Source organism: Pteropus vampyrus, unplaced genomic scaffold (assembly GCF_000151845.1).
Source record: "Pteropus vampyrus isolate Shadow unplaced genomic scaffold, Pvam_2.0 Scaffold196, whole genome shotgun sequence".
Taxonomy (NCBI): Eukaryota; Metazoa; Chordata; class Mammalia; order Chiroptera; family Pteropodidae; genus Pteropus; species Pteropus vampyrus.
The window spans coordinates 1,068,438-1,092,600 of NW_011888977.1; the positions used below are offsets into that span (position 1 = coordinate 1,068,438).

The 24,163-nt window shown below is 51.5% G+C and overlaps 1 protein-coding gene across 1 annotated transcript in view; it reads left to right on the forward strand.

Annotated features, from left to right (window-relative positions):
• Positions 1-24,163, forward strand: part of PEPD (peptidase D) — a gene marked incomplete at its 3' end in the record, with an annotated part of 115,576 nt that overhangs the window by 50,678 nt on the left and 40,735 nt on the right. The window lies entirely within an intron of this gene.

Below are 24,163 nucleotides of genomic sequence, written 5' to 3' on the forward strand. Positions count from 1 at the left end.
TCTTTCCCCAGTGACACAAAAAGAAATCCACATTTAGTCTCTGCCCCCAAGTTCCTGACACAGAGCTTCTAAAACCCTCAGAATTTCCCAAGTGACAGAACTGAGAGTCTGTTGTTATTCACAATAAGCCCCTTTCAGCCACACCTGAGTTTATGCTAATGAAGTGCCTCCTGGGGAAGGGAGAGGGGCAGATGGGGCTGGTTGCCTGGAGGGTTGTAAGTTTCAGCCCCACCCTCAGCCCCCAGGGAGAGGAGATGGGCTGTGCTCTGACTCACGATTCAGTCAATTGTGCCTAGAAATGGAACCTCTCTAAAAACCTTACACTGCATGGTTTGGAGGGCTTCGGGTTGGCGAGCACGTCGAAGTGCTGGCGGGGGGGTGGGGTTAGGGGGGCACACCTGGAGAGGGCGTCCAAGCTCTGTGCCCTTCCCGCATACCTTGTCCTGTGCATCTTTTCCATCTGGCTCATCCCGAGTTGTTATCTTGTATAATAAAATGGTTATAGTAAACGCTTCCCTGAGTTCTGCGAGCCATCCTAACAAATTATCAAACCCAAAGAGGGGTCATGGGCACCCCCAGTTTATAGCCAATTAGTCAGAAAGGAGGCCCGGACTTGTGATTGGTGTCTGAAGTGAGGACAGTCTTGTGAGATTGAGCCCTTAACCTATGGGGTCTGTGGTAACTACAGCAATTAGTGCTAGAATTAAATTGTAGGACACCCAGTTGTTCCACGGAGAATCAGACTTGGTGGTCTAGAAAACCCACCAAGTGTCAGAAGTGTGAGTACAGAAAAAAGAGTTTTTACCTTTTACTTTCACCTACCCCTCCCCCGCCCCGCCCCCATCCTGGGCCGTCCTTTCCTACCAGGCCTGAAGAGCTTTGTGTTGCCTCCTCTTGCCCACCTTGTAGGGCCCAAGTCTCCCTGGGGCACCCCTAGGACCTGCTCTGCTTCCACATCCCCCTCCCAGCCCTTCTGGCCTGTCCACTGTCAGTGTGGGCCGAGTGTGAGGAGCAGATGGAGTCAGCATGGGCATTTACGTTCACCATCACGTGGCTTGGAGATAGATGTGTTTTCAAAGTCTAACCCTGAAAGGGGCCTGAACTGGGAGCCTCTGTATTTCTCTCCTGTCACCCTGGGTGGTAAGAGGTTAACACGGCATTGCCTGGTGTTCCAAGAGGGACAGATGCTTCATACAAGGAACCAAGAGGATGGTGAAGGGCATGTGGAGTCGGCTCAGCCTTTGCCTCCATGCAGTCTCTGATGTAGCGGTATTAAGGATTCCCAGAGCCCCTGCCCCATCAAGGATCTGGGACAGGACGAGTTCTGTAGGGCTACCAGGGATGTGGGCGAGGCAGTGGCCCCTGAGAGCGACACTGCCCCAGAAATCTGTTCTCACCTGAACTGGCCCATAGTGACCCACAGCTGATGCCTCAAGTAAAAATAACCCAGAAATTGGAGCAGGACTAGCTTGCCCCAGCGTGGAACCCTGCCGTCCACTGCGTCCTGGCAGCCTTGTGCCCTATGCTGCGGGGAGCCCAGCTCTGAAGGTGACTCCTAAGAGACGCCTGAGCTGTCCCCCCAGCCGTGTCCCAGAGCCTGACCGTGTTACAGTTGGACAGGCCTGTGTGTGAGCTCTGGGTCAGGGGCCAGGACCCTCAGAACACTTCCCCCAGCTCCTTACCCCTCACCCACCCAAGGTAATGGCAGTCTTTTTTTTTTTTTTCTTTTAATGGGAAATTTCAAATACTCCCTCCCCCGCAAAATAGCGTAATGAACCTCAAAGACCCGATCAAGGTTTCTGTTTAGTTTTGTATCATTGTAGTATTTAAGACCAAATACTATCGCAGCCATTGTGTCATCTCACCTGTAAGTACATCAGTAGATGTCTCAGTTGATGAGGATATTTTTTTCCTTTATGTAACCACCATGTCATTATCACATCTAACCAAATTAGTAGTAATTCTTTCATTAATATTATCAACATCTAGTCCATATTTGTCTATAACTATCTTTTTAGAGTTGGTCTGTTCAAGTTGGGATCCAAAGTCTACGTGTTGCATTTGGCTGTTGTTTAGGAGGGTCTCTCATTGAGCTGAGTTCTGAGGAGATCTTAGTTTTGTCTTCGGACCCATCAGCCTCCTCCCGTCCCCCATCCTTGGGTTCTCTGCAGTGCTGCCGCCCCTATGGGTCTGGGGAGGCTCTCAGAGAAATAAGCATGAAGGTCATGGCCAGGAGCAGCTGCCCTGAGGGTGCTGAGCAGTATTAATTCAGCTCTACGTGCCAGGTGTGTGCACTGATGCACACCTACTGTGCGCTGTGCCCAGCCTGTGGCTGGTCATAGGAGATACAGAGGGGGAGCAGTGTCTGCCCTTGGAGCTGTCTAATCTCTGGGTCCCTGAGAGCTGAGGGCAGGGGGTTCCTGGGGTAGAGGGTGGGGACTGCTCTGGGGTAAAGCTGAAGCAGAGACAATGAGAATGAGTCAGACTTTTTCTGAAGGACAGGGTGGTAGGGTGACCTTTGGGGGTAGAGGGTGTCACCGCCTGAAGACGGTGGGAAATGGTTGTCCTAGGACATTGTCGCATCTTGGGGCGTCCCTGGACATATTTGAAGAGGGCACTCTCTATTGCCAGTGCCAGCCAAAGCCCCTGGGGGCATCTGCAGTCGTGAGTTGGGGCAGCTTCGCTCTGCCTCACGCTCCTTCCCCACAGACATGATTCTCTGCCACTGCTGGGTGGCTCAGGGACACAGTTTCGTGGTCTGTGTCCTTGGGAGCCTGGATGCGTCTTCTTGGAAGCCCCACCTTGTCTCGTTTATCTGCAGTGTCTGCTCCATAGTTGATGTCAAGAAATACAGCGGGTGGGTTGGATGGATGGATGGATGGATGGATGGATGGATGGATGGATGGATGGATGGATGGATGGATGGATGGGAGAGAGAAGAAAATGTCCTGAGCTATTTTTCTGCTCTCATCTTTGCCCCTGTGAGCCTTAGCCTTCTTTTCTTAACCAGTGGGGAATATAAAACCTCCACGTAAGCAAGTGTCCATTTAGTGCAGGCTGGGCCGTCCCCAGGAAGGTCCAGGACAGCCAGATTCCCAGACAGGCCACTGACCCCCTGGGTTAGAAGGGCATGCCTAGAACATGCCGTGGCCAGCCCTGGCCCCCCAGAGGGACACAGGACAAGAAGGGTAGGGGCTCCTGCGCATCGGGACTAGGGGGAGGGCAGGTGTGGGAAGGGGCAGGAGATGAGGCTGATTTTCTAGAAGGAGGACACGCCATCACCGAGATGGGGGTGCTCAGACTCAGACTCAAGAGATACTGCCCAGGAGACCCAGTTCTAAGTCGTGTGCTTTTTTTTATTGTTGTTTTATTATCAAAGGTTTGTTATAAAATGTCGAAGGTATGTTTCAAAAAAAAAAGTGAGCTGATGACATTTACTAAGATACCTCCTCCTTTGTGCCGTGTCTATGAGTGGGGTTTCAGAGGAAATGAAAATCACTTTCTGCAATTGAGGTGTAGTAAATTGTGTTAAACCAATAAGACATTAATGTTTGGGTAAATCGGGCACTAACAGCATCTGACTGCAGGCCCAATCAGGCGGGCCATTTTACTGCCTCATATTATTTAATGTTAGTGGTGTAACCAGCTTGTAGCCGGCTGGCATGGGGCTGGCAGCTGAATCAATTACCTGCAAACACTAATTTAGAGCATGCTCAATTGGCTGTGTAAGCAGGTCCCGGTTCACATTTGCCACAAAGAGATTAATAACTTGATGTTTTTGACAGCCTGGGACCTTAATTGAAATTACACTCTCTTTTTCTCCAAGCTGTGAATGGGACATTTTGGACCCTTCCATGACAGCTTCTGTGGGGATTGTGTGAGTCATTTGAAAGGCAGAGGGACTGCAAGGTGTGCTAGGGGACACGTTGCGTTGTCTTCCTCCCCGGGCTGGGATCCTTCTTGGCAAACACGCCGACCCCATCTGGAGACCTTTGACAACGCCTGGGTTTTTCGTTGCTCTTCTGCCACAGGCAGCAGCCCGCAATAACAGCCACCTGCTTGCTTTTCGTCTTTTGTTAATGAAGAACATGCCCAGCTGTGCTTCTCTGGGCTGAAAGTCTCCTTGCTTTTTCCTGCCCCTCAGCCAGATGGAGCAAGTCACAATTCCGTGTTCATTGTGCCCCTGGGTCCAGATTGGGAGTGGGGGACGGGGACCTAACTGAGGGGTTTCTTCCCCCTACCTGTGCACGGGTTAGAGACTGGCCACACACCATACGCCACCCACATATACCACACTGAGCATACACACAAAACACACAACGCACCTGCCACACGCAACACCAGACATACAGACACGCACCACACATATGTAAATGTCCCCTACACAGGTACATGCACACCCCACACATACCACACCACTCACATGCCACACGCACCTCACACACACACACTTCACACAGATCACTTATAGACTACACACAGGCACTCATATACGCGCGCGCATGTGCGCGCCCTCCACCCAAGCCATGGGGTGCTGAGGCAAGTGGTTGTCTTTCAGTTTACCCACCCCAGGGAGCAGGTTGCAGAACCCGTTGCTGTGTTCCTATTAAACAAAGCCAGATTATTTTTTTTTTTTTTCATTTTGGAGGATTAGATAATTTAACTCCAGTGAGGATAACTGTAAGGTGGGAGAGTTATGGGAAACCCCACAACCCCACCACCCCGTGGTGATTATGGCTGCAGAAAGCACAGGCAGTTGAGGCAGACAAGCTGCTTTTTTCCTGGCCCCCCAGGCCTGGCCCTGCACAGTCGCCTGCTGAGTTTATGTGTCATTCCACGCACCCTGCAGCAGACCCGGGACTGGCTGCACATCCAGCTCTCCAGAGGCCACCGCGCCTCTCAGATCAATTGCCTCCTCTTTCATCTGTGGGTCCCTCCTGCTGCACTGTAACCACTGAAGGACCCTCTGTCAGATGCCTGGGCCCTTCCCTCGCTCTGGGTCTTGCTTTGGCTCAGCATGTTGGGCGTGGTGGACGTGGTAGTCAGACATGTCTTTGGCCACACCCTTCGTGGGTCATGCAGAGGATCCAGGTTTCATTGGTGATGGACGTCACCAAGAGGCCCTTATTTCCCTCCTTCCTGGAGGTTTGGGGGATGTGCAGCTACCTTCCACTCACCTGGGAGTTTTCTGACCTAATCTGGTCTCAGCCTGGGCATTAATGAGACTTCCCTCAGTTTACCCAGCCCCACGAAAGTGCTAGAGTTTTGCTTGGAGCCTTTGGAGCAGGTCTGGGTCCAGGCAGCCTCTGAGACCCCCACCCCTGGGTAAGAACAGATGTGACGGTCCCTTCTCTGTGGCCCTGGTCACTGTGGGCAGTGCCCCATGCCCTCTGCAGCGGACACAGCCTCTCTCTGTTGGCCACTTTGAGGGACAAGATGGTGGCATGGCTTGTTCAAAAAGGGCACCCCAGGTCTGAGTGTGGCGAAACCCACTCTTTGCCTCGTGTCGTGAGGCCGATGCAGGTTTCCTGCCAGCACTTCCTCGACTGTTGGAGACTGGCCACACACAGCCTACCACAGAGGGCTCAGGAAACCCCCATCAGTTCGATGCACCCTCAGGAAGGCAGCCTGGAGAGCTGCGCCCAGCTGGCCGCACCTCAGTGAGCCAAGCTCTTTCTGAGAGCCAGGGCCGTCTCCAGCAGACAGTTCTTGTAGTTCAGAGGAGGCTTTACCTTATCCTGGGCAGCCCCGTCCTGAGGAGGGCGGTTTCCTCTCATGTGTCCATCCAGCCTGCTCTGTCCACACCACCCGACATGAGGGCGGGGAGCTCTCTCCCTGAGGTTCAGCAGAGCCCGGTGTCTGAGAGTGTAGCTGGGGTCTTGGTGGTGGAGAGGCTGTGGGACCCCGGCTGAAAGCAAGGATAGCTCGTTTTGCCTCTAAGAGTAACTGAGAAATGGACGCATTCCGGAGAAAGTCTTCCTGTAAACATGCAGCCCTAATTAGAGCTTTTGGGGACTTAGTCAACAGAAATAGGCATTTTCTTTTCAAATGCCAGGGGAATTGACCTCGGAGAATCCCTGTTAAGTAACAGTGGTGCCAGCAGGCATCTTTATGGATTTGCCTTTAGTGTTTCACCTTAGAACCTGATTCTGACTATATTGATTTCCAATAAATATTCATCACCAGTTTAAGGAAGTAGTGTTTTCTTCCTGGCTTGCTAGGAGATTTTATCAGGAAAAGATATTGAATTTTATCAGCTGCCTTTTTGGCATCTCCCTTGCCCATGTGTGCGCACGCATGTGCGTGTGTATATGTGTGCAGCTTACGCATTTAATAAGCTTTGTATTTTGGAATAGTTCTAGATCACAGAAAGGTTACGGGAGTTCGAGACAGTTTCCGCTTACCCTGCACCCATATTCTCCTGTCGTTAACATGATCATGGGACATTTGCCACAATTCATCAACAGTATTGATTCATTATTATCTAAAGTCCTCCCTTCATTCCAGTTTCCTTAGCTTTTACCTAATATCCTTTTTCCGTTCCAGGATCCCACCCAGGATACCAGGTACCACAGTTAGTTGTCCTGTCTCGTCAGGCTCCTCCTGGCTGTGGCAGTTGCTCGCGTTTCTTGGTTTTGAGGAGGACTGGTCGTGTGTTTTGTAGACTGTCCTTCGGTTTCGGTTTTTCCGATGCCTTTCTCATGCTTGGCCTGGGATCCTGGGTTATTGGGAGGAAGACCACTTCCATCACATCATGTCAGGGGTACAGCCTGACTTATCACCGACGTTGATCTTGACCACCTGATGCTGGTCAGCTTTCTCCGTGTGAAGTTACCATTTCCCCCGCCCTTTGCATGCTGCAGTCTTTGGAAGGACGTGACTGACTGCACAGCCCACACTTAAGGAACAGGGAGTTATATTCTGTCTGTCTGAGGGAGGAATATGTACAGGAGACTTGTCTTTTCTTCCCCATTTATTAATTTATTCAGCCATTTATTTACTTATATCAGTATGGACTCGTGGATCTATATTTTATACTTTGGATTATAATCCAGTGTTATGCTATTTATTTGGTTGCTCAGATCATCCCAGCTTTGGCCACTGGGGGCTCTTTCATTTGGCCCCTGTGTCCCTCTGACATCCCCACTCCCATTATTTTGCCTTCAGAGCAGTTTCTTACTTTCTGCCACTGTACGATGCTCCAGGCTAATCTTGCACATAACTCGCTCCAGCCGTAGAATCAGCCATTTCTCCAAGGAGCCCCGGTTCCTTTCATTGGAAAATGGTGTTAGATACCAGTCCTTAGGTGAATTTAATGACCAGAACTCCTGGTCTATAGCCAGCGTGACCTCCCTGGCACACACACTGCTTTGTCCTGGTGGATTTACTGTTTTAATAAGCTGCGGGACTGACCTGGAGACGCAGTATGCCCTAGTGGTGAGAGCATGGTCTCTAGGTACCAGTGTCCCGCATTCGAGTCCCAGTTCTGCCACTTACTGTGCCTCAGTTTCCTCATCTGGAAAGAGGATAATAATAATAACTCTTCAGAGAAAGGAGGATTTGGAGAATTAGTATATGGACGCTATAGAGAACAGGCCTGATATCCAGTAAGCATTATAGCGATTGCTTTGTTGTTATTCTTTCCTAGCATTTTCAGTAAACTCAAAATAGGAGATGGAGCTATACATTTTTTAAAGAACCTCTCAGTCGTATTTTGAGATCAGGATTTTTGAGATCACGATGGAAAGCTCTCCACATTTCTCTGTTTTCTAGAACAATTTAGAAAGCATAGGAGCTATCTGTTCCTTAAAGTTCTAAAGAGAACTTATTGTTTCTTTGGGGAGAATTTCTTTGATAACGTACCAGGTTTTCCTAAGGGATCGTTTTTTTCCGACTCTCTCTCTCTCTCTTAAGTCCATACAGTACATTTTCCTGGAAAGTTTTTGTTTTTGCCAAGAATTTAAAACTTATTTGAACTGAGTTGTTTTTTTTTTAAGTTTGAAAAGTATCTCTTCTATCTGTAGTTGTATTTCATTTGTCATTCCTAAGATTATATATTTGTGTTCTTTCTGTATAGATTAGCATTGCCAAAATTGTATCAGTTTTATTGGTCTTTTCATAAAATCAGCTTTTAACTGTATTTGTGAGCTCTACTGCTTGTCTTTATTATTAATTCCTTTCTCCTCCCTCCGTGGCCTTGTTTTTAACATCCATCTTTTACTTGTTTAGTTGAATCCTCACTTATTTTCATTCTTTCTTTAGTAAGAGATGAATTTTGTCTAAGAGATTTTTTCATGCTGCCTTGACCATATCCTAAGAAGTTTTGATTGATTTGATTTTTGATCTTCATGAACTAAGAGTATTTCTTCTAACTTCCAGAGAGATGTGACTGGTTAACTTTCTTGGTTAACTTTTTGTTATTAGTTTCTGGTTTTGTCACCGTTGTAGTTAGAGAATGTAATCTATGTAAATTTTATTTTTCTTAATTTTGAGATTTTTCTTGGCAGCCCATTTAGAAATGTTTTTGTTAGTATTTTATAAAATCAAATTAAACATTTATTGGAAAGTGCTTTTTATTTTTAGAGTACGTACTTTGGTGTACTTTAAACAAGGTTTCTCATCTTTTTCCAGCCATCTGCCTCCTCTCTTTTTGTGTATTTACTCTGGGATTAAGAGAGGTAGTTTTATGAATTCCTCTTTGAGATTCTTAATAGAGTTTTCTTTTATTCATTTTCATACCAAATTGTTTGAAGCATACAGGCTGATGGTTGTCACAACTTTATTATGTATTTTACCTTTCTTAGCTTCCAAGAACCCCTTTTAATTAATCCTTTGTGTCTTGAATCTGACTCTGTCTGAAATGGGTATTGCTATTAAATGTTTTCTTTTTGTCACATTTTCCTGGTATGTCCTTGCTTACTTCTTTATTTTTAACTGTGTTCGCCAGCGGCAGTTTATTTGTTCCAAACGGAGTGCTGCCCAGTGTTGAAAGAGCCATTGGCATTTATTATGGTGACCAGTGTGTTTGGTCTCTCACCCAGAGTCCCATCTGGTGCTTTCTGGTTTCTCGTCTGCCTTTTTCGGTTTTTAAAAATATTTCTGTTGTTAGAAAGATGGTGAACTTTCCTTTATGCTTTATTACATGCATTCTACTTTTGTCGTAGGATTACTTTTAATTTAAGAAAAAAAAAATGACCTGTAATTCTCTGTCTCTCCCTCTGTTGAAAAAAAGTTAAACAGTATCGATTCCTCACTGAAAACTGAGAAATTTATCATGGTTTTGCTCTTTATCTTCTTTTTCCCCATCTTCCAATTTTTTATTATGTAACTTCTGTTTCCATTAGTTAGTTTCAACGTTTGCGTTGTTTTATAATCATTTTAATAAGTTATTTAGACGTAGCCTGTCTTGCTGAATCCAGTGCAGACCCCTGTTTTGTACGATGCTTTCCCTTTCCTCTGATGCTTTCCTTTGACCTTGTGTGTTGAGAGTCCTTTTATTGCCTCCCACGTGAAGGATGGCTTCACTGGGTATTGAGTCTTTGTTCCGTGAAACCATTGTTGCCGGAGATCTTAGGCAAATTCTCTTCTTTCTTTTTTCTAGGGGACTTTTTATTTTCTTGCCTTGATGTTAAAAGGATTCTTTCTTTATTCTCAAGAGTAACAATATTTCCTGAGGATCTGTCTCAGTGTTGTTTTGGGCTTCCGCTGTACTTTGGGCATCAAAATCCCACCAGCCTCAAAGCTGGGTTGGAGGCCCCGGTGAAGCCAGCCCCCTGAGAAAAGGTGTGAGCTGGATTGTGTTGGCTCACAGGTCTTATGCCAGTAGGAGTGTGGGTGGCTGTGGAGAGCCATACAGTTCAAATGGCAAGACTCAGATCAGATGTTTCTGACTTAGGTCATTGGAGGGTGAAACAAAGAAGCAGTCACACCTAACAGAGATCAGACGAGGTGGAGGACGACACCGCCTATTGGCTGTGATCCAGGCGGCAGGTCACGTGATGTCAGCAAGTGCTGCGAGGAGTCAGGAACAGTTTGGCCACCACCGAGGCTGGTCTGCCCGCAGGAGGACAGACCAGTGACAGTGGCCTCTTGCAGACCCAGGTTGGGAGTGTCACTCATTGTGTGTTTCCTGTCAACCATAGTTACTCCCTGGGGGCAAACACGACCCTCGGGTCATGTTATCTGAGACCTGTGATGTAATGATTTATCATGTCATCCTGACAGATTTCACTCCTCAGTCTCCTTGTGGCTTTCTCTCAGTTATAGGAGCTAATGTGGTAACTCATTGGGGGACAGAGCTGTGCAGACAGGCTTGAGGTTGTCCCCACAAGCTCCCACGATGGTCTAGGAACCGGCTCTTCAGTCCAAACAAGAAAACTTTTCTTCGTCTCAGGGCTTCTTCTGAATTCCTATTCCATATGTACTGGGTTTGCTGGGCACCTTTTCCAGGCTCTTTTCTCTTCTCTCATAATTCCTCCTCCTGCGTCAGTAGAAACTTCTCTAGCGTGTCTTCCTGTTCCCCCCTTCCACTGACTGTGCTGCTCACTAATGACACCCATCGTTAACCTGGCCACCACACCGTCGGTCTTAGAGAGCCCCTTCCCATTTCGGCCTCTTCTCCATCCCTGACTGTCTGCTCTTGCTTCTCAGATGTGCTGTCCTCACGGTCCCATAAAAACTCAGGCGGAAGACGCTCCTTCAGTCTCCTCCCCTTTCCCACAGGGAGACTGGCTCTGGCTCCTGCATGGCAGACCCAGAGCTGTCTGATCAACCCCGAGACGCGGGGTGCTGTCGAAATTGCTCAGGCCCAGAAGAAAGGGAGAGGACGGTTTGGGCTGCCTGTGGGCTCACTGTACAAGGTGAGCCACCCAGAAGGCTGAGGAGGTCGGGGGTGGAGAGTGAACCACACCTGGGGAACCAGCCCCCTCTTTGTGGCAGCAGAAGGCAGCTTCCCTGCAGTGGGCCAGTGGCCCAGAGTTGGCTTCGGCCACAGCTTATTAGGTGGCCTTTCCTTCCACTGGGGCCCCTGCGGGCCTTTAGAAGCTTCTGTCAAGGTAGGGTCTTGGTGTGTATGGGGAGACCCCTGGGGTCCCCACTTCTCACTTTCCAAGAGGAATTTTCTAGCAAAGCAAAGGCCAGAGGTTGTAAACTTGTAGCCTCTGGTCTGGACCCAGCACTCAGGCAGCTTCAGTTTGGCCCGTGCAAGGGGATTTTTGTTTTTGTTTATTTTGTTTGGTTTGTTTTGAGTCAATGATTAAAAATCGAGAGACGTTTTTGGCTTTTCCTGGAAATTAAAATAGCTGGTAACCTTGGGCTGGAATTCCCGCAGAGCAGCGACCTGCGGGGAGCCCAGTAGCCTTTGGGGCGCACGGCACAGCCCCCGCCCTTGCCTCCCCGGTGCCGGGCAAGACACTTTCATCGCCTTTTTCATCCCTCTCACGCCATCGGTCCTTTCAGAGTTGAGAAGGATTTCTCATGCCAGTGTCTTTATCAAAAGAGAAAAATAAAAGATGGTCTGAGGGTAGTGTTGTTCAAGAAAAATGGGAGAGCTATGGAAAAAAAAAGAGACTGCTTCTCATGTTTCGTGTGTAAATATCGAGTCAGCCTCCCTCCTTTACAAGTTCCCCGCCTGCGAGCTGGTTCGGCCCCCACTCCCACCCTGCAATAGCCTTTCCGTTTTCTGTACACCCGAAGGAGCACCATGGCCGATGGGCAGGGCGGGGGGCGAGGGTGTGACCAGGTGCCCACCTCCAAGGGGAGTGTGTCCAGCTTGGCACTGGCAGAAAGCATCGCTCCATCTCGGCAGCGTCTAGTGAGGAATTTTCCTGTAGGAGCCATTATTTCGGTTTGGCTCCCAGAGCAGGCAGACAGTTGTGATTATGCTGTGAGGTTTGGTGCTGCTGTTTAGAAAATTCTCAACCAGACCTATTACATTCTAGTGCGGAAGGATGTTCCCTGTGGGAGCAATTATTCTGGGCTGGGAGTTTTTCCCGCCTAATGCTGAATTCTGTAGGTGTCATGAGGGTTTAATCCAGGAACTCTGAAAGCCTGTTTCCGTATCTGCCAGCAGGCACGTCTGCTCTTCAAACCTGGAGGTAATTTATGATGAAACCAAGGAGAGGAGTTTCCCGCTTGGAGGCCCTGACACAGGGTCTGCCAGGGCTGCTGTGAAGCCAGGCGAGAGCCCCACACAAGCCTCTTGGCCAGGCCTGCCTTGCCCTGCGTGCGGCTCCCCTCCGCCTGGGCGTGGAGGGCTGTCGGTGTGGGCCTTTGAGCTTCCCCCAGCAGTTGTCAGTGGGCATGCCGCGCGGTCCCAGCTACGGCCTCCTCCTTTCTGCAGCCTCCCTGGAGCAGGGCGAGGACGGGTGCAGGGCTGGGTGCTGTTTCAGGAGATGGGCTCCGGCAGCTGTGCCCACTTAGCTGCCCTTCTCCTGCAGCTCTCACGTGGACGTGGGGCTTGAGGTTTGGAAGAGGCAAGGACATCCAGGGCTGCTGATGGCTACGGGCATGTCCGGTGTTGGTTACAGGCCTCAGGGATTCGAGCAAGCACGTCGTCACTGTGAACAGTCCTGGGTTCTCTCTGGGCCACTGGCACTGCTGTGCCCCAAGTTCTCCTCCTATCTCCTGCTTCTCCGAGCAGAATGAGATGACAGCTTCTGCCCTTGTGTGAGGTCCTGGCTACGAGGCTGGCCTCTCAGCTCCACACCTGCCGGAGCCTGGCAGGGGCACTGCAGGACATGGGTCTGGAGTCATGGTTACTGCTGCTCCAGACCCACTGTGTTCATGTTGATTCTGTTTAGTTAGAAAAGCCAGTTCTGTGGCTGCAACCGACCCCTCCGCTCCTGCGTCACGCAGTTGTGCCTTCCCCTGGAGCTGTCCTCTGTGAGTGTGCCATTCACATGTACCAGCCGAATGGACTCTACTTGTGACAGAACTTTGGTGCCCTTCGTTTACGAGTGGCAGTGGCTGACTTTCTCTCTGTGTCCGGGCCTGGGATGGGTCTGTTCTACTTTACAACCTTCAGGAGCAGCACTGTGGCCAGCTCAGGTGGCACTCCTGGGCACCCTGGCAAGGGCCAGGTGCACGATAGCCATCCCTCCAGCCTGGGGTACCCAGGACTTGTTGGTGGGCCCTGCCCATCCATCCCCCTGCCATAGCGGATGCTCGGTGGCCATTAGGGTCAGGCCTGGTGAGCATTGTATTTGCTGTTTTACTTTGTCCTGCTGTTCATCCCAGCAGAAGTGAGGTTCTACTGCTCCTCCTGGAGCCGGACTGGTGGCTGTGGAGATGGGCCCCGGGCGGGTCAGGGGCTGATGTCTGCTGAGCTCTACCCGCTTGGTGGTGAGTAGCCCTTTTGTGGGCAGGAGATCTTTGAGAAAGTGGTACGAGCTGCAGGACTAGGGAAAGGAGATCCCCCTGGATGCACAGTTTATAAATGGGGCACCGCCTTGCTCCCACTAGCCACAGCCAGCCGGCGTGTGTCCCTGGGGCCCTTGGCAACATTCTGCTGAGAGGTGGGGCTTGACCTTGGCATGGGCAGCTGGTGATGGCTGAAGCTGGACAAGTGTCACTGTCTCACAGGTGAAAAGACACAGGAAAGAATGCCCAAGTAACCGAGTGAGTCTGGGGCCCCAGCTGCCAGCATGACCCATCCAAGGAGAATACACTTTTCTCCCCAACTTGGGATTATTCAGAGGAGGCCCTAAGCAGTCTCTGTTATTTTCAGCGTGAGCTGGAGTCTTTGAATCATTTATCTTGGCAGTTCTTCTTGAAACTGGAGAAAGGTGGAAATTCATCTAGGTGCTGAGAAAGGAGCCCAGAAGAAAAAAGTGTCTGGTGGCTGCTGTGATGGGCGGCACGCCTGGAGATAGTGCTGGTGGCTCAGGGATCAAACAGCTGAGAAATGGTTCCCTAGGAAGGACTCGGAGAATTCTAAGTAGGTAATGAGTAGTGACTTTCTTTTGATTTACGGCAAGACGTGGCACTCAATTTATAATGCTTTGAAGGGGACAGAAATGAATCTCCAAGAGGCTGCAGTCTGGATGCCTCGGACTGGCAGTCCTTCCCTGGTGAGGTGGAGAGGGGTAAGGACCCCAGCCAGAGGCAGGCTGGGTTGGGGGTGTGCCTCTCTTTTCTGCCAAGAGGACCCAGGCCCCTCCTGGCATGTGACAGGGTAGGACCCGGTGGGTCAGGGAGGAATGGACGGCAGGATCAGGTGCCCCTCAGAGGTTTCTGTGAGCTAGGGAGTCACTTGACCAACTGAAGTTGTCACTTTGGGTGGCGAGTGGATGGAGGTGGCAGCAGAACGGAAGTTAGGCTGTTGTGGGGCCAGGCCAGGAGCGGAGAGGGCCAGTTGGAGGATGAGTTTGGAGCTGGACCTGAGGTCTTGCTGATGGACTGGAGGTTGGGGTGAGGGACGGAGAGGAATGGTGATGAGTCCCAGGCTTCTGGCCTGGCTGCCTGGTGGTATTAAGCCGTGCTGGGCAGACCAAGTCTCGCTGCCCCTGACGTTCCCTTACAGGCGAGTCTGGTCCAGGCAGCTCTGGGACACTGTCCTCAGACTGCTTCCTGCTTTCTCTCCTGCCTCCTCCTCATTGTGTTACCTCCCTAAGATGCAGAGGCAGTGCTCTTGGGCTGTGCTTTTTCCAGTGGAGAGACCACCACCGCCCCGCCGCCCGCCTCCCCCGGCCCTGGCACTGCACTTTCAGTCAGGGCCTGGCTGCATTTTGTGTCCCACTTTGGGTATGTGTGGTATGCACACTGTTATGCAGGTCCCCTCACTCTGCCTGCCTGGGGGCACACGGAGGCATATGCGTGTGCATTTGTGCATGCACGTGATGTGTACACCCATTATGCAGGCCTCCTTACCCTGCCCACCTGGGGACACACAGCTCTGTGTGTGTACATATGGTGTGCACAACTGTTAATCATGTCTCCTCACTCCACCTGCCTGGAGGCGCACAGGGTGTTTGTATGCGTGCTTGTGTGCGAGTGGTATGTACACCCACTGAGCAGGCTGCTTCACTTTGCCCACAGGCTCAGCCCTCTCAGTCTCCTTAGGCCCTGAGCAGAGAGCAGGGGTCCAGGGCAGGAGATGGAGTGGTCTTATGACACCACTCCGACAGGTCTTCAGAAGGACAGGGAAAAAACAGGGCTGCCGTCCAGGTAGAGGAGTAATTTGGAGCGAGGGGCAGCGGTTCCGGAATCTGGAAAATGACACATCAGTGACATGTGCACACAGGGAGATGGTTGTTGTCAGTAGGGGCAAAGGAGCATTGGGAGACTGAGCAGTTCTTGGCCCAGCAACTAAGACACAAAACCCCCAAGGCTGGGGCAAGTTCTCTCAGTCAGACCACTTCTCTGTGAACCCATGTGTTTCTTCAGCAAGCATTTATCAAGCACCTACTATGTGCCATACCCCATTTCAATCCCTGGGAACGCAGCAGTGACAGAGAGGCTCTGCTCCCATGGAGCTTAGTTCTGGAGAAAGAGAGGCCACAGGCAGCACCCAACCAGCAGCAGCAGCCCTTCCAGCCTTTCCTGAGATCAGACCACACACCCTGGCGGTCTGGGCCCTTTGTACTTTTATGATCAAGTGAGAGTACCACCCAGATCACCCTTACGGCAGCCCTCTGAGCATGGGGACTATTGTTAAGCCCCTTTTATAGACCAGAAAAGTGAGGAAAAGTCAGCTAAGGGACTTGTCCATGGTCACACCATTGGCAAGATTTGAACCCTTGCTGTCAGCCCTCGAACCCGCATTCTTCACCACTCTGCCTTGGCGATCCCCACCTGACGGAAAGGGGCCCTCTTCTTTCTACCCAGCAGTTATCATTGTACAGTGTAGGGTTTCAGAAAGGCATGGTTGTTTGGGGTGGGGGGTAGTTCTACTTTTAAAAATACTTATAAAAATAAAAAAGGACAAGTTCCTATCACGTGAAGAATTATGAACGACGTAACCTAATGCCAGAATCAGGGCAGAATCTGGCCAACCGTAGTAAGGAGGAAGTGGGAAGACTGCTTAAGAAGGGGCAGAAGGCCCAGGGACCATCACCTGGGAGCCAGAGTATGGCCTTCAGAGGTTGTTCCAGCCTCTAGAACTGTCCTCTGAGTGGACCTTCAGACACCAGAGTCAGAGCAAAGGGACAGGCTGGACCGGGTAGAGGTAGGGGAAGGGGAGGGAGGTAGGCAGAGGTCACAGTCGGGGATGCACAGTAACCTAGGAGCCCAGGCCCAGCAGGTTAGGGGCTGTAGACAGGGCAGAGAGGGAACAAGCCCAGGGTGGCCTGGTGTCCAAGAGGCACTCAGCAAATGTTCCCGAGGAAGAGAAGAGACAGGGGAAGGAGGGTTCGGCAGGCTTCTCACTTAGTACTTGGAGGACTCAGGGTCCAAGGACTGTCCAGCCTGGCTGGGGCCAGTCATATACATCTGAGCAAGGTCATGTGCCACCCCACCCCCACTCTAGGGCTGTGCAGTCTTCCAGGCAGCCTTGCTTCCTGTGGATGTGGTCACCGGCCCTGGTGAACCCCATGGGCCAGTGGTTATCGGGGAATCAGGTTTGTACCCCTGGCCTGGCAGATAAGGGGCGTGTGTTGGTGTCGCAATGAGGTGCATGTGGCAATCATTCACAGGTGGTCCTAGGACCAGACAAAGGCAGGCCTCAGCGGAAGGATGTTAAATGTCAGGGCGTTTCTGAAGGCAGGCTTATAATGCCATCTGAGGAGGTCTGGGAGAGCCAAGGCTGACCTCTCTGGGTTGGATGTAACCTTCAGAACCCAGAACAGAGAAACCTGTCTGAAGTTCTGGAGAGGAGATGAACAAGGTTAAGTAGTAAAATGGACAGTGTATTCGATGGTGACAAACACTACAGAAAAAAGTAAAACTGGGAGAGATAACAGAGTGAGTCCTGGGAGTGATTTGCAGTTTCAGAGAGGGTGGCGTCGAAGGCCTCGCGTAAGAGGAGTCGAGTACGTTTGGGAGGAGTCGGGATCAGGCCTTGGGGTGTCAGACAAGAGGAACAGCCAAGAGGCAAAGAGGACAGAAACAGGGATGGGGTGAGGTCTGGGGGGCGAGGGGCGGGTCCCTCGTGGCCCAGCGTGGGCTGAGCCGAGGACAGCCGCAGTCTGGTCGTGGTGGAGAGCAGCCTTTGGTGCTGTGCTGGGGGGAGACTGCAGCGGGGGAGGCAGCAGCAGGGGTGGAGCCCAGTGAGGACGCCCCTGCAGCGTAAGAGGTGACAGGGCCTGGCCAGGCTCAGTGTTCCATGTGAGACGTAGGCATGTTCTGGCCACATTCCATGCTGGCCCTGGTGAACCCGATGGCCCCGTGGTTATCAAGGATTCTGGTCTGCACCTGATTCTGAAGGTAGAGCCCTCAGGATTCGCAGTCAGATCCAGGGTGACTCCAGGGTCTTCGACTTGAGCTATTGGAAGGATGGAGTTGCTGTTAAATGAGCTCGAGAAGACGGGATCGCCAATGCCTGAGGAGATGGAGGCAGCAGAGGCGAGCCTGTGGGGAGAGGTTCATTTCCAGCCAGGGTCACTTCCAAGTTGTTTTCAGCCTTTCTGTGATGGGTCCCACTGGATGTCATTTAGAATTTTTATAGATGGACTGTCGCCTTGTTGAGGAAAAACCAGCATAAAATCATGAAGAACATTTCTTAGAACCATGTCTTAAAGAGTTTGGCATTTGCTCCAGGGAGTTTATGAAAGGCATTAATCAAAGTTCAAGAGCGGCAGCCCCTGTGAGGCTGTACTCTGACTTAATCATGGGGTGGACTGATAGTCAGGGTCACCAATGCCCTTCATGAGGGTGGTGCTGGGCTGCATGACCCGCACATACCTGAGAAACCAGCTGTGGTGGTCATGTCATGGTCAGATCCACCTCACCTGGGGAGTTGTTTTTGCTGAGAACCTCCAAGAAGCGAAAAGCCAACGGCATGGGCTCCCGGGGCATTGCCGAGCAGCCCTCGTAGACCCAGCTGCTGGGGGTGGCTCACTGGGCATCCAGACAGAGTGCCCTGTGCCAGGCAGATTTCCCACACCCAGCGCTGCATTCCCACAGTCCCATGTGGGCAGAGGAAGAAAGCCGACCCACCTATGCCTGAGGTTCAGCCCTCCAGGAGAGGATTTGGAGGGTCTGGTGATACAAGGGCTCATTGGCTGAGCTGCCCAGCCCAAGAGAGGCCGGGGCCAGGAGGTGCTGGATCCCGGTGCTACCGGTGCATTCGGAGGGCCTTGGGTGCTTGTGAGAGATGCCAGGTTATGGGAGCCCCAGCTACGTCACACTTTTCTCTCCTCAAGCCATGACGGGTCTGGAGCAGCCCCTCAGACCTCCACTCCACTTCTGCACTGCAGGGAGGAGAACGGTGCCAGCAGCCTGGACGAGAGCTCAGGTCCCTCTTTGCTGTAAAGCACCCACTTGTTTCCTCTGCTCCTGTGAAAGAGTAGGGGGCGGGGGGGCAGCTACCGCCTAGTCCCGGAGCTGCCAGAGGCTGAGGCTTCACCACTCTGCTCCAGGAGAGCACCAGTGCTGGGAGAACATTTTCCTCTGGGACAGAGGAAAACGGGCTGTTGGCTGCAGGCAGGACACTGTGTCCTCCATTCACCGAGGGGGGTCACTCCAGTCGCGGCATGGCTGGCCGGACAGTGAGAGAACTCGCCATCAGGCAAGGCTGGGGGCACAGCGGGCCCCCCGTCGGTCTTGGCCTTGCATGTAACAGGGCTAATGGGCCAGTGGAACCCTCACCCTGACTCTTCCCTTGATGCCCCGCAGCCTCTGTCTTCTGGCAACCACAGAGTCGGGCCAGTCTGGCCCGAGAGGCAGCACCAGCGTGCTGTTAGCTGGGGCGAAATTTTAAGGTGGACGTTGTTTCTCCTGCTGAATGGGCACAGGGTGGGCCCTGGGCGAACTGGGTGTGGTGCCCTGCCTCTTGGCCAAGGAGCAGACGGATCTGTTCACTTTGTGCCCAGCTGAGTGTCTGTTCCAGAAACTTAGTGCCCCAAGGGCTGCCCTCTGAGTTCCCGGATGCTCCCCAGAGTCTTTTTGGGACCATCCTTGGGTCTTGCATTTGGGCAGTGGGCCGGCGGGTGGACTTGGAGCATTATTCCCAGCTGTCCAGGATTACCCGTTGCTATAATGCACTTCTCCTATTTCACAGTTAGACATTTCACTACATTGTTCTTTTCTGCCCCTTTCATTGGTTCTGCTGTGACTTGGTTTTTGTTGGGGAGAGCCTGGTGTTATTGAGCGTTTGGAACCCCAGCTCTTTCGACAATGAGATTCCATGACGGGAAGTGGCAAGAATCCACTAGAAAATAGGCCCATCGCTGCGCAGCCCACACACCTCTGGAAATCACTGTCCGGATCACTTCTGATAGCACCACCCCCTCAGGTTCTCCCCTGACGGTGCCGCCTGCTTACCTGTAGCAGGCATTTTGGTTGGATTTATTCTGATGGGCTCTGTGCACTTAGCAGTTGAGAAAGATATTTGTCATTTTGCTATACAACATCAAATACACTGTGACCTAAACAATTGTGACAACAGAGAGTTCAAGCACAGTCTAAAATTTCAGGATTATTTATGTTGTTTAGAGGTCCAGTGCCTACAGTATCTCCTTAATCCAGTCTAATTCTGGAGCCCTGACTCCCAGGCCTGCCTGTTTGTCTCTAATGGCTGTTAATAACAGCTCCTCCAGGCTCCCTGTTTGCCGATGGAAAATCCATCTGAAGCTTTTGCATCTCATGTGGCTGTTAAAAATTGATGTTCCTTTATTGATGTAACTGGTTCCTGCCAACTACTTGGGGACAAATAAAAGTGGCTGAACTCAGAGACAAGTAGAGAAGCATTTGTTCATGGAATTGCTGGCCAATTGATGTTGGTAGTTAAACAAGCTATCAGTTAAAAGCATTTTGAAAGAAAAAAAGTCGACTGTTCTGAGAAGTTAATGTTCACAGTGTCTGTGCCAGGAGCGAGCGGCACAGCTGTTCTGAGGGTCGGAGGCAGGAGGGTGTCCCTGCTCCAGCCTCGGGGCCCGCTCATCCCGTTTCCCTGCTGCTCCCCGAGTTGCGAGTTCCGGCCGCCGCCTCGCCTCGTCGCTGCTCTTCTCATGCCCCGTTTCTCTGCCTCTGGGTTCCCCACGCGCTCTGCCTTGTGGGGACCCCCTCCTCTAGAACGGCTTCTCACGGCTCCTTTCCCCGTCGCTGTGCTCTCCCAGCATGTGGCTTCTGCTTCGTCCAGCTTTCTACTGTCACAGTTAATCAGGGGACGTTTTTTTCTCTGCGGACTCGAGGACCGGGGTCTGCCTGGCACATCCTGCCTTGCTCATCACAGCACTTCCCAGCCGGCACATGCTAGGTGTGCAGTAGCGTTGCCGACAGACCCAGGGGCCTCCTGAGTAGGGGGAGCAGGGTGTAACAGATCTCTCACCGGCTTCCCTTCCCAGGCCCCCCGGGGCGCGGGGCTGGGGTGGGCAGGCACTCCTGGGAATACTGGCGTAATTTTAACCTGTCGCCCTGTGGAGGAATTAATTACTTTAGACCAGCAACAAGTGTGAAAGATTGAGGAGGCAATATCATTGATTTTCCCATAAAGGTGCAATTTGTAGTAAGTGAGAGAACCTTCTTGACAATACCTCACCCATCTTCACTGAGAAGCCCTTGTACCTCCTACGGGAGAGCGAGAAGAGAGTCTCTGGGTGACTTCATCTGTGGCAGCCACTGAGGCCTCCTTGGTTCCAATAAACTTGTGGCGCGTGGCGGGGGCAGGTGTCTCCTCAGCCTTGGGAGGACTGGTGCCCTCCACTCTGCCTGTCTTGGTCAGGCAGGAGCACCCTGTCCTGGGCCAGCAGGAGATGCTCAAGAAGACTCAGGCCTCCCTCCCGCTGAGGGCTGGGGGCCTGCTGGGAGAGGCTGTCACCGAGCCCCTCCCCTCTCCCCCCACCTCCTCTCATTCTCCTCCACGCCGCCGCCTCTTCCTCTGCGTCCGCTCCCAGCTCCTCTAGGCCAGAGGCAGCACCCCGAAACCAAGCTGGAAGCCTAGGGGTCAGAGGGAGCTCTGGGCTCGTTTAACCTCAGCTCCCTCAGCTCAAATGCCTTTTCCCTCCTTACTGCTTCCTGGAAGCCAGCCCTCTTTCTCCATACCTGCAACACCCTTCTCTGACGTTCGTTGAGTGAATATTCAGTGCTAGGCACCAGGCAGGCAGAATACCGGCTGAGAGCCTGGAAGGGACACTGAGCTGCAAACCGACCTCAGACTAGCGTGAGCACCTCACTAGGGCTGGTGTCAGAGACCAAGAAGGGACACTGGCGTGAGGGGCCCAGAGCAGGTCTCTGCCTGCGGCCCTTGGAGATTCTGACCCCCAGGATGCTGCTGTGAGAGCAGAGGATCGTTGGAACAGCACTTAAGTAACAACATCCAGTCAAAGTATGATCGTCATTCCCATTTCACAGATGAAGGCAGAGAGGCCAGAAAGGCATGCTCGGCCTGGGAACCCTGCCACCAGGGTGAGCCCCGCCCCGGACTGAACGGCGAGGTGGGTTCGGGATGGGGGTGCATTATCTCCCAGCTGGACCCAGGCCCCGATTGCTCTTTTTTTCTCTCAGGAATTTATTATTTATTTATTTATGTATTATGACGACATCGGTTAATGAAATCTGATAAGTTTCAGGTGTACATTTTTAACAGTAAGACATACCAATTGCTTTGTCTGGGGCTGTGGCCAGGTGAGGGCTTGTCCATTCTGAGGGGATTCAGCCACCAGAAGTGACTAAGGAGGTGACCTGGTGAGTCACCCACCCTGGGATCTCTGCTTGGCTTCCAGATTCTGTTTTCCATCACATTAATTGCATTTATTATTCATAAACTTCTAAAACTGGCTTCTGGGCCTCAATTTTCTAAGCCCCCCGGGCTGTCACAGCTGAGGCTCCTCTGTGTCGGGGCTGCCAGGGGTTCCCTTGTGGCTTTGAATCGGGATCAGATGCTCAGCCTGGGGCCCTTTGAGTTTGGAAATGAAAACAAAGGATTCCTGGCTTGATGGCTTTCTGGCAGCCCTGGGAGGCCGAGCCTTTTTCCTCCTCTGTGCTGGATAAATGAAGGAATTGTCACCTCAATGGCCAGGCACTTGGCTACTTTTGTCCCACCCCTACCCTCAGCTTCCTGTTCTGGCCCAGCTCTCATCTTCCCCTGGTGCTTCAGGCGCCTGCACCCTGGGGCTCCTTCCCTAGAAGGCAGGTCTTTCTCACTCCTTGCCTGCAGGCCGTCCTCACGTACTTGTTATGGTTAGTTTGTGCCACCTGAGTGCTGCCTACGTCTCTCGGCCCTTCAGTCGGTGGGGAGGGCAGGCCTGAGGAGGGCTAGCCCCGTGTGTGCTTGCTGGGCTTCCACTGCTCCACCTGGCACCTTCTTGACCCTGAGGCACAGCAACCACTCAGAGGCCGTGACCTTTCCCAGCCACTTCTGGGTGCCCCCAGCTGGCAGCTCTCTCCCCTGGTTGAAGGGGCTTTTTTTTTTCCACTGTCCTTCTGCACCCATCTTGCCCCTGGTAAAGTTCCCATTTCCATGGAAGTCTCTGTTGTACAGAGAGTTACCTGTGAGGGGGCATCAGCATCCATCTGTGGCTCTCCGGAAATGTCTTCTGGGGCCTACGGAAGCCAGATGTGCTAATGTCCCAGGGGATAGGGCTGCCATTAGAAGATGTCATTTCTGCCTGCTTTGCCCAAAATGACCCAGGGAGGTTCATGCCTAGGAGGCTACAGGCCAGCGGGAGGGCCCAGGCAGCTGCAGGCCTGGTGAGTCATTCGCTCTGAGGCCTTGCATTTGGGTTCAAATCTGTGGTTCATAGAGTGATGGGCTCTAAAGTTTTTTCCCTGCCAGGAGTAAAAAAAGGCAAACAAACAAAAACAGAGATGCTGGAACAACTACTAGAAGACAACTGGCAGCATCCGCCAAAGCTGAGCAGTCCATACCTGGCAACCAGCGACTCCACTTGGCACACAGCAGACACATCAAAAGGCACGTGCCAGGATGTTCTGTACGTGGGCTGGGAGTAGTCTAAAACAGGGGGACCCAGAGCCCCACTATGGAGGCGGATAAACCGTAGCGGTTCATACAAGTGGGAACAGTGGGAACAAACAGTACCACTGCACACGGGAGCACGGACGACGGCTCTCATGAGGGCAGCGGGTTGCATAAGAAGCCAGACAAGGGCAAGGGCTGTGTCATTCCATTTATACAAAGTCCCCAATAGGCAATGATGATGGAGGAGCGGAGAGCGGGGTAGAGTGGCGATGGCACCCACCAGGGGACTGGAAATACTTCGAATCTTGATCCAGGGGGTATGTTTGTGAAATTTCATCAGTCTGGATACCTAATATGTGTGCACTTTATGTATATTGCAATAAACAGGCTTAGCAAACAAACCCAAAACACCACAAAGCAGCGCTGCCGCAGCGACAATCTGGGCAGAAAGGCTGCCGCATGTTTCTTATCCTGAGTAGTCCTCGTACCTTCCAAATTTATAGGCACCTCAGGAGCTACAGGCTGACATAGTAAAATGACCATTTGTGTGCTTTCAGAATTATTCTATGGGCCGGTGACAGAAAGAAAATGAAAAGTTAAATGCAATTTAGGGAAGGACTGCCTGGACTGTCTGTTAAGGCCAGGACCTGAATATTGAGTCTATTAGAAGCAATTATAAAAGGGACAGCATTTCTTAATGTTTCTCATTTGACAGGAAGGTTTTTGAATATAGGTCATTAGTTAATAAAAAGTCTCTGAAGCTTATTGTAATATATCACCTAATTCCTAACAGTTCCTAGCCACTGAAATAGGTAAAAGGGGAATGTAAAATTAATATATAGTTATTATTGGAATTGCCTTATAAATTAGTTAAGTCCCCTGGAGGTACAAAGTGGGCATCATTATTCTACGATAGTCTCAAGGGCGTCGGCATGCCCTGTGTGTTTGTGGAGTAGGAATGCCCCCTTGGCAGGAAAGGGAGAGCTCCAGCTCTGTGGTTTAAGGATAAAATACTTGCTCACGCTGCAAGAGGCAAGAACTAGCAACCAGAAATATCATAAGGAAACCTCCTCCCTAGTTATTGAAGTTCTGGGGAGGGTGGCATCCACGGCTTGTTCTGTGCCCAAGATGAGGAAGGCCAGGAGAGAG